The sequence below is a fragment of the Dama dama genome, chromosome 7, assembly GCF_033118175.1.
Source record: "Dama dama isolate Ldn47 chromosome 7, ASM3311817v1, whole genome shotgun sequence".
NCBI lineage: Eukaryota > Metazoa > Chordata > Mammalia > Artiodactyla > Cervidae > Dama > Dama dama.
This window is the reverse complement of record NC_083687.1, coordinates 31,982,278-31,994,344: the sequence shown is the minus strand read 5'-3', so window position 1 is coordinate 31,994,344 and position 12,067 is coordinate 31,982,278. Positions and strand designations below refer to the sequence as shown.

At 40.8% G+C, this 12,067-nt stretch overlaps 4 non-coding genes across 4 annotated transcripts; 2 read left to right on the top strand and 2 right to left on the bottom strand.

Moving 5' to 3' along the window:
• The first annotated feature begins 1,296 nt into the window (after nt 1-1,296).
• TRNAQ-UUG (transfer RNA glutamine (anticodon UUG)) lies at nt 1,297-1,368 on the top strand. Its single transcript has one exon. It is a non-coding gene; the product is annotated as a tRNA-Gln (tRNA).
• A 4,317-nt stretch (nt 1,369-5,685) lies between these two features.
• Nucleotides 5,686-5,767, bottom strand: TRNAS-GCU (transfer RNA serine (anticodon GCU)). Its single transcript has one exon. It is a non-coding gene; the product is annotated as a tRNA-Ser (tRNA).
• Nucleotides 5,768-8,927: 3,160 nt separating this feature from the next.
• On the top strand, nt 8,928-8,999 carry TRNAA-AGC (transfer RNA alanine (anticodon AGC)). Its single transcript has one exon. It is a non-coding gene; the product is annotated as a tRNA-Ala (tRNA).
• A 2,488-nt stretch (nt 9,000-11,487) lies between these two features.
• TRNAA-UGC (transfer RNA alanine (anticodon UGC)) lies at nt 11,488-11,559 on the bottom strand. Its single transcript has one exon. It is a non-coding gene; the product is annotated as a tRNA-Ala (tRNA).
• Between the last annotated feature and the right edge of the window lie 508 nt (nt 11,560-12,067).

Sequence of the window (12,067 nt, the reverse complement as noted above, 5' to 3'; positions counted from 1 at the left end):
CAAAACGTTTCTTTTGGATATCTTGAAATCAAAACTTCTTACCCTTCAGATCTGTAAATGTCCTGAGTAGGTCGCTAAAGTCGATGAAATTGTATATAAAATTTTGTCCATGTGCCCAAGTCATCAGAACCTCAAAAGAACTGAGATGGGGTTTCTCATTTTCCTAGTCACTATTAACATGTTGCACTTATCTTTTGTGGTTTCTCCCTAACTGTTAATCCTTTGCAGTCAGGGGTTCTGTCTTCTACTCTTTCATTTTCTGCACGCTCTGATCACCACCATACTGAGCACAGTAGTAGGCAGTCAGCACGGAGTACACACAACTTCTAAGTCCTCTACTGGAGGGCATTAAATTTTTTTGGTACATTTTCCACTTTTAATTACTGAAGTAATTATATCTCACAAAAGGGAACAGGACAAAATCTTAACCTATTTAAAAATGAATTTATAAATTCACAAACTATGACAAAAATTGGGTCATGCTATATATTACATTTCAGCAAATTGCTGAGTTTTGCTTACTAGTCTTAGACTAAATCGCTCCAGAAACTGCCAAGCCAATCCCATTCTTTTTAGTATATTATTTCTATTGAATGGATAGGCATATTTTCAAGTTTCTGATACTAAAAAATATTACAGTGAGCATCTTTAGATGTATTTTTTAATTTTTAATGTTTTTATTTCTGTAGAATGGCTTTTTTAAAGAAAAATTGCTGAGTAGATTATTCTTATAGATACTGCCAAATTGCTCCTTGGAGGGGTATTTATCATGTTTCACTAAGGGCGTCAAGACCCCTCTCTAAGGCCCTGGAAGGTGTCGCCCTGTATGAACATATATTTTTGTAAAACTTGTAAAAGTATATTGTAATGGAAATTAGTTAAGACTGCAGCCTCTTTTTCCTAGTTTCCCCTCAGATACATCAAATATGTCTTGGACTAACTGTATCTAATTTTGTGTTGAGAATGTTTATTCTTTCTCTTAAAAAAAAAAGAGCCTTGTGTTCTTCTTAAGAAACTCGTGTTAAGTTTCAAACTTCACAAAACCTGGATCCGCCTCTGCTGGTCTTCTGAAAGTTAATTTATGCTCCCAACCGAAGCGGAATAGAGAGTGCGCGAATTGTCTCGAATTATATTGTGCCCATTGCCTCTTCCCCAGCAGCAATAAAGCATCCGATTTCATTATCAGCATGGACTCAATGAAACTTGATCTAACTGGTCTGGGTTGAAGCTACTGAAAACCTACTGTGGAGGGAATATTTAACTATAATTGCGGAGGGGGGTCTTAATCTCTCGGTTGGTCCCATGGTGTAATGGTCAGCACTCTGGACTTTGAATCCAGCAATCCGAGTTCGAATCTCGGTGGGACCTCAGAAGAACATTTTATAGTTCGCATCGGAACTGGAGAAAAAGCATTCGCTTGCTTCACACAAATATGGTCGTACTGGATTCTCCTACAGTGTTCGAACCAAAGTACCGAATACTTCGCCTGGGAAGTAACAGATTCTTTAAAATCAAGATTTCCAAGCGCACAAAGTTCAACAGCAGGGAGGTTGAGTAGAAATGGTGGCTGCTGGCTGTTCCCAGTAACCTCACGAACTTCTCAGGGGCCGGGCGGAACGGCTCCAGCAGCGCCAATTCCTTGATCCAGACAGCATCTCAAAATCTCCGAGGTACGAAGGCCTCCTCGCCGCCGCGCGGGCTCCTAAGCCGAAAACCCCGCGGACCAAGGAGCTGAGCCTCCGCCCGGACACACACGCCTGGGGTCACTTCTTATCCCCTCTTCCCTTTCCCATTTCACCCAGACAGTTCACTCTCGTCTGTCTTCTCTCATTCCTTCTCGTTATCATCATCCACCCCAAATGCAAAGCCGGATGGGAAACTCCTCGAAAACTTGCAGCCGCGGAGAGCGCAGTCCCTGCAGTCCAATCAGAAAAGCTAACCACCGGGCCGGTCGCTGGCCTCACTGCGCCGGGAGCAGGCGTTCCCGATTCATTACAAAACGCCCGCGTTTGAAGAGAGTTAAGCGCACAGAAAGTGTTGCACGCGATGCAGGGGCCCGGAGAGGAGCGTAAATTCGGGTGAGGGAGGCTGTCGGTGAGTGGAACGCCCTTTGCCTTCGCGGTTCTCCAGGTGTCCTCCGTCTTCCGCCACTTGGCCCCGCGGGGAATGGAGCGAAGCTCTGATCCAGACCTCTTCGGAAAGTGCCAAACACCCGCATCCGAAGCACCCAGGAAACAGTTCCCCCGAGCAGGGGCTCAGGGACAAGAAATGTCCCCCTGGAAAAGTACTCCGTGTGTAGACCGGAATCAAGTTGGAGACAAAGCTAATCAAACTTGGAAAGTCCGGTTAGCTCTGGGAAGACACTTACTGTGCTGTTAGAGAGGGAAAGGTGGGCACGTGGGAAGAAAGATTTCTTTCAGCTGGGCCGGAACTAAATTAGGAGAAGCCGGGTGTCTATGTTCTATAGAAATTAACCTCTTCTATGTCATAAGAGGCAACCCTTAAATCCAGTGATCTATTTTCAGGTTCCTTCTTGCTTCGACATTTTAATGTTCTCATATGTTGCAACCTACCGCACAGTTGCACTCATTTCACACGCTAGCAAAATAGTGCTCAAAATTCTCCAAACTAGGCTTCAAAGGTAAGTGAACCGAGAACTTCCAGACGTTCAAGCTGGATTTAGAAAAGGCAGAGGAACCAGAGATCAAATTGCCAACACCCGTTGGATCATCGAAAAGCAAGAGAATTCCAGAAAAACATCTACTTCTGCTTCATTGACTACACTAAAGCCTTTGTGTGGATCACAACAAACTGTGGCAAATTCTTCAAGAGATGGGAATACCAGGCTACCTTACCTGCCTCCTGAGAAATCTGTATGCAGGTCAAGAAGCAACAGTTAGAACTGGACATGGAAAAATAGACTGGTTCCAAATAGGGAAAGGAGTATGTCAAGGCTGTATATAGTCACCCCGCTTATTTAACCTCTATGCAGAGTACATCATGAGAAATGCTGGGCTGGATGAAGCCCGAGCTGGAATCAAGTTTGCCAGGAGAAGTATCCATAACCTCACATATGCAGATGACACCACCCTTATGGCAGAAAGCGAAGAGGAACTAAAGAGCCTCTTGATAAAGGTGAAAGAGGAGAGTGGAAAAGTTGGCTTAAAACTCAACATTCAAAAAACTAAGATCATAGCATCTGGTCCCATCACTTCATTACAAATAGATGGGGAAACAGTGGAAACAATGACAGACTTTACTTTCAGCAGCAAAATCACTGCTGATAGTGACTGCAGCCATGAAATTAAAAAACACTCCTTGGAAGAAAAGCTATGACCAACTTAGACAGCCTATTAAAAAGCAGAGACATTACTTTGCCAATAAAGGCCCATCTAGTCAAAGCTGCGATTTTTTCCAGTAGTCATGTATGGATGTGAGAGTTGGACCATAAAGAAGGCTGAGCGCTGAAGAATTGAAGCTTTTGAACTGTGGTGTTGGAGAAGATGCTTGAGAGTCCCTTGGACTGCAAGGAGATCAAATCAGTCAATCCTAAAGGAAATAAATCCTGAACATTCATTGGAAGGACTGATGCTGAAGCTGAAACTCCAATACTTTGGCCACCTGATGCAAAGATCTGACTCATTAGAAAAGGCCCTAATGCTGGGAAAGATTGAAGGCAGGAGGAGAAGGGAATGACAGAGGACAAGATGGTTGGACGGCATCATCAACTCAATGCACATGAGTTTGAGCAAGCTCCAGGAGAGGGTGAAGGACAGAGAATTCTAGCATGCTGCAGTATACAGGGTCGCAAAGAGTCAGACATGACTGAGTACCTGAACAACAATATGTAACAAAAAAATGAAATCAAGTCCTACTCTCACCAATTACAATAACTCACTAAACTATAAATATTTCATTGACTCATTGTGAATTACTGTTGATTATGCAAGATTCTGTAACAAATTAAGGTTACTAAGTTTATGAAAACAGATTCTTTTGTTTCCCACTATGGACGCTTGACTGTACCTCCACTTATATGACCTGTGATGATACTAATTACAGAGGGAAATAACATTTCTGCTTGGGGTGGTGCCTTACCAGGCATGCTCCTGTTTTCTTTCCACCTTGTTGATGCTAATATGATCAAAAGTACTCCCCTAAAATATTCTCTCTCTTCTGAATTGGCCTGATAGCATTCCCCATGTGGAAGTTTCTAACTACAGGCCCTCCAACCTCTTCCATTTCTAGCCTGTCATTCTCAGACATCTGCAGCAGTGACATAGTAACCCAAATAGACACCTTTCAGGAAATGACATAACAAAAGGGAGAACTACTTCATCTCAAATGCTGACAGAGAATTTAATGATGTAATCATTATGGTCATATCTAGCATCAAGGACCCATTTGTTGTAGTTCAAATTCAGTAACTCACATGTTATTCAAAGTCTGTAAATTACAAGTAATGAAAAATACCTGGCTGGAGGAGATAAGTGCGCTCAAGTGACCCAGGACTCGAGAGAAAGCCAAGTAACAGCTGCTATAGGGAGGCAGAATCAGTAACAGATAAACGAGAAACTGGGAGAACATATGGATACTTCTGAGGGAATCTTACCTGCTGTTGGTCTCCCATCCCTTCAGGAAGCTGAAGGAATCCCTGTGGATATTAACAAGAACTCCCTACTTGACGAAAATTGTGTCAAGCTTCTCTGAGTCCTCTTACAAACCATCCTTGGCCTTCCCAGCATTTGGGCAAGAATCTTGCTTAGCCAGTTTATCTAGAATCCCCCTCAGCATCCTTGATATCCAGTCAAGCTCCCCTTCTTCACTCTTAATATTGAATCAAATTCTTTTTAGTAATTTTCCACCTAATGACTCCTTACTCTGTCCCTTCGGCTATAAATCCTCAGCTGCCTCTCTTGTATTCTAGATTGAGTTCAATCTTCCCTACTGCAACAGTCTTAAATAAAGTCTTCCTTGCCCATCTTCCTTCCTTCCTTAACTCCATCTAGTGCAATTTTTCTTTGATAGTTGCCTCAAAGAACTTATAGACATATCCTAGGAAAATTGCTTTTTCAGAAAAAAGATTTAATTCAGAATTTGAGGATACAATCAACGTAGAGAATGTGTCCAATGTAGAGGACAGAATGGATTAAAGATAGCCAATTTCCTGAGGATATGAAACAAAATTTTTAATTTTTCCAAGATATGAGAATGTGACTGGGAACACTGATGGCAGGAGCAGCTTTCCTCGGCTGAATATTTACAGAAATAAAGAGAATTTTGGCTGATTGAATGTAATACATATATACCTGAACCAGATACGAGGCTTTAAGATCAACATGAGAAACATCTGGATGCTCCCTCCCCAAGTAGTCTATTGGGGAGGGAGACAGTTTAAATTAGCAAACTTTGTGAAATATTACAGTACAGCTAAAAATAGGCTGAAAATTTCCTACAAGTAAAACATATAATAATTTATTGTGTATACTTCTGTGGATGATTTTAGGCAATGTTTTTCTATATCCCTAGTTAGCTACTCTTCCTCAAAAAAGTCCCTTGAGGAAGTTACCATTTCAGGTGAGGACAAACACCATTCACATGGCAACTAGAAAGCTACTTAGTAGTTACACTGTTCACACACTGCAGTTGTTCTGAAGGGACCAAAGAAGTCCAAGGAGAGCCTCACGACGAGGGTGGGATTCGAACCCACGCGTGCAGAGCACAATGGATTAGCAGTCCATCGCCTTAACCACTCGGCCACCTCGTCTAATGATAATAGAATAAAATCATGCCTTCATCACTACAGTTCTATTCTGGAGCACTGTATCAAATTGCCTTTTTTTTTTTCTTTTTTTCTTTCTCTTGGTTTAATCCTTACTCAATTCTAGTGATCAGATTTTTAAGAAACATTTCACAGCAACCATAATACTGAAAATGATGCATAGACTGGTCCAGTTACTTGGCATATACAAAATGACCAGGTAAAACCAGTACACTTCGGTGCTTAAACACCTAGATCCTTGTTGAACACATGAATAAATGAACATAGCCAGGATTTCAACCCTGATTTGTTGTCACGGCTCCAGTCATCTGCCATGTTTTCTCCAGAGACTAGGGTCCCTCGGCCGCTGCACTCTGCAGTCGAAGGGCCAAATTACCTACATCCTGATTAGAACATGTTCCAGGATACCTGTTTTCTGAGAAATACCTAGAAACAATAAAGTTTGTCTCTGTGATTCTTATGTTTGCTTCTGAAATATGCTGGACTGCTAAAAAGTCGCCTTCATTTCTGCCTTGTTACCTTCTCTGGGGCTTGGCACTCATCAGTCTGTGACACACAGCAACCAGGGAAAAGGTGAAAAAGTGAAAAGAAAAATGCAAGTGTCCTCCTGGGCCGTTTTGGTTATAGAGTAGGTTGGAGTCTTAGAGTGAGCGATTGATTCACCGCGGCTGCCCAAACATGGAGAAGGGCCAGGAAGGGAAATCTTTGCTCCTGCAGGAGCCAGGACGCCTACCTACTGGTTGTGGTTCTGTCCCACTCACCATGTGGCCTTGGGCAGGCCGCTTCACCAGCTCCATACCCACTCTCTATGTCTCACCTCCACAATTCTCCTCCTTCCCTCGCAGGAGGAAGTTGAACTTGACAACATCAAATAAACCAAGTATCAAGAAATCCCTTCCACTCATTAGGGTTCAACTGCTTTTCTATATATAGTGCAGAATTTTGGAGATAAATTTGAAAAGACTGTCACATGCCAAAATGCTGTAGCTCTTCCTTCTCATGAAATCTCTGCTTTGGATCTTAACTTATGGCAAGAGTCACCCTCTTTTTTCCTTCTCATGTTCCTTTACTGAATTTCATAGAATCTTCAACATACAACATACTCTGAACAAATTCTGTCTTACTACAGGCCCATAAGGAGAAGGTCATTTTCAGTTCCTCCACCTCTCTGCTCTTCTGATACTAAATATTCACCCCCAAGTTGTATTTCTGTTGCTACCTGGTTTCAGGATAACCTCTCCTCTGCTGATCCAGGTGGGCTTTCTGCAATTCTTGCTCTCAAAGTCTCCAGCTCTGACCCATTCTAGGTAAGACTCCCACATCTAGAGCTTTATGACTAATCACCCTAACCTGGTCCCCACGCAAAAGCCAATAAAGAGACAAGGTTGGAGGAAAGGAAACTTTGCTTTATTTTGGATGCCAGCAAAGAGCGGAGTACGGTCACCTGCCCAAGGGCCAACTCCTCACCACTCACAACCAGTGGGCAAGAACTTTTATAGACAAAGGGAAGGGGCTACATGCAGAAACAGCACAGTCAGCTCTTACAGTCATCTTGGAGTTGGTCATCAGTGGTTGGTCTGATCAGCGTCATCTTGATTGTTTTAAGTACAATTGATGTTTAGTTCCAGGGCCAGTTTGTTCCCATTTCCTTGAGGCCAATTCTTGGAGCTCTGGAAGCTTAGGTCATGGCTATAGTCTGGTCATCATGTAGTTAACCTCTCCACTTGTTGGGGGTTTCACTATCTACAAGACATTTCACAGGATATGGCTCAGAATATTATCTATAGCCCTTGAGAAGGAACTAGGAGTGCAGTTGCTCAGTCTTGTCTGACTCTTTGCGACCCCATGGACTGTAACCTTCCAGGCTCCTGGGTCCATGGAATTCTCCAGGCAAAAATATTGGAGTAGGTTGCCATTCCCTTCTCCCTGGGATCTTCCTGACCCAGGGATTAAGGTCCTTTTAATGACTAGACAATTATTATTTAGTCTTGTTGGACTCTTTTCCTTTGTTTCTTCTTTTTTTTTTTTTCCCCACTTCTCTAAACTTCCTGTTTGGCTAAAGATTTTCCACAGACAAAAGGCAGGCAGAAGACATGGGGGACAAAGACTACAGGGTCTTGCTCTGTTTCAAAGATGTATTGCAGCTTACTTTCAAATGGGAGAGAGAGGAAGCAAATGATAAATCAAATGGGGTAAAATATTAAGTCACTAACTCTGGATAAAAGGTATATAGTTATTTGGGGGGTATTGTATTATTTTTTTCAGAATTTTAATTAGTTTGAAATTGTTTCAGAGGGAGAGAGAAGAGAGACTGCGCTGGACGTGCCCGAGAAATCGAAGGCTGTGAACTGGGGCTGGGCTCACTCTTTAAAATATAGGAGACTCTACCCTTTCCTAAATCATCCGAGGTATTAATAATTCTTGATAGCTCCCTGATTCCTAAAGGACTGGTCGCGGATAAACAGAGGCCAGTCCTGCCTTGCCTGCTTACCTTTTGTTCTAAGCAACAGCCCAGCCCAGCCCACTCTCGGCCAAGCTCGGCAAAGCAGGAGAACGCCAGGGATTTGCGCGAGGTAAATGTTGCTCCTGTGGGTGACCTGGGCGCCTACGTGATGCCAGGCACCCAGGCTCATGCTTCCAATTAGTCCTAAGCGATCCGTCCAGGACATCGTGAGCTCGCTGGGATGTTCCCTGCCATCACCACAAACGCAGGGGATTTTTTTTTTTTTTTTTTTTTTTTTTTTTGGCTTCCGGAAACGCGGATGATTTGAGGGTCTTTGTTCCAAGGCAGGTGGTGCTGGCCGCGGGAGCTGGAGCTTAGCAGGCGCGGACCCGCTTTGACTCCACCTCTGCTCCCTTCCCAACGACACCTCCTCAGCGGGTATCTGGCTACAGGGGTACCTGCTTCGGTTTCCTGAAGCCTTACAGGTGGAAAGGGCTGGAGGTTGGAGGTTGGAGAGTAAGAGATAACAAATGGTCTCTTTTCAGCCTCCTTTTAGAATTTCATTCTGTTGTTTTCGTCTGAGGCCGCTGCGAAGTCAATTTCGCAAATGGGCCTTTCCTAGGCAATTTACTAAATCTTTGAGAAGCAAAGGAATAATGGTTATAAATCACGAAAGGAATCCGAGGAAAGGTGCTCGCAGCTGGGGGTGTAGCTCAGTGGTAGAGCGCGTGCTTAGCATGTACGAGGTCCCGGGTTCAATCCCCGGCACCTCCACCAGTTTTGAGGGCGATGTATTTGTGATCAAGCAGTTTTTCCTTTCGTCTCACCCTTTAAAACCGGGTATCTTCTTTCATTCAGTTTTCTATCTGTACTGCCTTTGTGGTATCCAATTTCTGCTCCGAGAGTGCTGCCACCACCAGCAATGTCCAAGAGTTTTTGAAAGATAATTGGCCTAATTTCTTTGGAGTCCAAGTTGAAAGCAGAAAGAAAATCAACAAGAGACTCTCACTTTCACTCACTTTCTCCTGAATTCTGAAGCGTTCTTAGAGCAACAAACATACTGGACGTGGAATCGTAGAAAAATATCACTTATTTCTTCCTAATGAGCATCTGACCACCCCATGCTTGCTTTCTTTTCTTGAATCACTTGATGTGGAAGCAGTGGTCCTCAGTTACAACCACAGGGTTCTATGCATAGGGAAACAAGAAAGTGTTGTCTGTCATCCTATGTGGTGCCTTCCAAGCCTAAACTGAACGACAGATTGAATGGAGACTGGCTGCTTCAATGAATTCAGACCATTGCCACTTTGCTAAGATTAAGTGTGAGAGGTCAAGCATCTAAATATCTCCTGTTGAAAAATTTTCATTCAAAATAAATGACATGGGCTCATTTCAGAAATAAATTTGAGTGAAATTTATTTCACTTCTACTTTCACAACACAAACAAGTATCCCACTGTGTGTCTTAACCAACCTAATAATCAGAGCTGATTTGCTTAGACCAGACGTAGTCTGAAATACTGGCTGAATATATGAGAGGCAAAAAAAAAAAAAAAATCAGTTGTCCCTTTTAAACGTGTTAATTTCTAGGAATTAGTTTTTATTCTTGAAAATAATTCCATATAATATTTTTTAGTAAGTTTTTATGATCTGTGTCACCTATTTAAGTCCTTTCAGGTATATTTGTGGTCACATCGATTTAATTGTTTCATGACAAGGATATCTACTGTCTTTACTATTTTAATGTTGTAATGGAGGTACTAATCAAGGCTTTTAGCATAAAACAGTAATTAGAAGAGTAACAAGTAGATAGGAGGGGATAAAGCTCTCTGTTAGGCTTGTATACCTAAAAACAACTCCTCAAAACAGAAAAGCTACTACAAACAGACAATTTAGTAAAGAACCTGGTTGCAAAATTAATACACACACCATTGTTCCTAGACCCAGGCTTTGGAGGATTTTGGTTATTGATTCATTATTTTGAATGAAATATTCATTATTTTGAATGAAAGCTGACAAATGAAGGAAGAGAATCAAGTATTTATACCACCTTTCTTATCTGGAATGTACTTCAGGATAAGCATACAGTTGAGGGAAACTTTTTCTCTGTAGAATAATCACTGCTAATACATGCAGAAGGAATTATAAAATTAGATTCAACATTTTGCAACTGATATTGCTTTAATGTATCTAGGTCACAATCATCAATGGCTGCTACAACCATGAGGTAAAATTGGATGGAAGAGCTCTAGAATGCATGGAACAGGCTGACATACCTGAAATCAATGATCAATTTCTCATCACTAAAAGTGAGATCAGTACAAATCATATGCCTCTTTCTCTAACAAATATTTGTATTATTTATTTGTAAAAAAAAAAGTCCAAAATTAAAAGTTAAAAACTTAGTTCTCAATATATATTTATGCTTTATATTTTATATGAAATGCATTTTAATTTTTATTTTCATCAAAGAATGACTTGTATTTCTTTTTTAAAAAAGTTTTAATTGAGACAATTGGCATAAAACACGATATTAGTTTTTGCTATATATGGCTTCTGTTTCTTGAAAATCACTGTAAATAAAGTATTTAGTTTTCTTTCAGCTTCATTGAGTATAATTGACAAAATTGTAATTATACAATTACAAATTGCTAAGTTGTAAAATATATTTAAAGTGTAAAACATGATGATATACATACAATTTTCTTAATAGGGAAGACAGAAGTTTTGGACTGTTATTATTTCTTATAAAAATTTGATCATGTCAGTAATCACTATGAAAGAGTGGAATAAAAATATGTCATAAAAATGTAACAATGACTTCTGGTCTACTAATAGGACAACCAGAGTGGAGCCAATATGGAAGGCTAGTTTATGAATGTAGCTTTTTTCTTTCAAAACCAGCTTCCACAATTGAAGAAATGTTCTAAGCTCCCTTTAGAATTCATTCTGCCTGTGCTAATGTCTTCTCTATATAATATATAATAATATATTATATATTATATTTATATATAATTTATATATAATTATAATATATAACAATATATAAATAATATATAATAAATATATATTATTTAAAAACAACTGTTCTTGGTATATTAGAGCTACAATCCTTATTAAGCAGGGGTGGAGGGGCTTTGAGCAATAATTTCCCCATAACTCAGTACACCTAACTTTAAAAGATTCCATTGTCTATGCTTTAATATTAATCCTTTCAATGATTAAAGGGTGGGAAGTCAGCTGAAACCATAGTTCAGCTAAAGTGGAGATGCCGGGGATCGAACCCGGGACCTCATACATGCAAAGCATGCGCTCTACCACTGAGCTACATCCCCACAACTGAAGGAAACTTTTTTCCCTTTGTTGACCAATAGTGAATACGGTTTATGGCTAGACCTTCTGTGCGCTCCTTCAACCTACACTCGTAGAGACATAATCAGGTAGATTTAATAAATACTTATTAAATAATACCTTCCATAGATTCCCTGTACTTTCCCTTAATATTCTTAGAATTTATCATGACTAATCACGTAGATTTGTTATTTGATTAGATGTTTCCTTCTCTAGCAAGATAGCTTCAATAGGGCAGAGCCTGTACATACTGTTTTTTTCCCGGAACTCTGTATCAAGCCCTTAGCATAGAGCCTTGCAGATAGTGGCCACTCAATAAAGAGCTGTGAGAAATAAATTACAGGCATATTCTGTTCAGGATATATGTTACGGAACAGAGACTCTTGCAGTGGAGTGTGTGGGGGAGAGGAGGATTCACAAATATATATACAAATGATTTCAGCATGACAAGTCCTCTGGCAAGGAAATGCTTATGTAACTATAGTGGCAGAT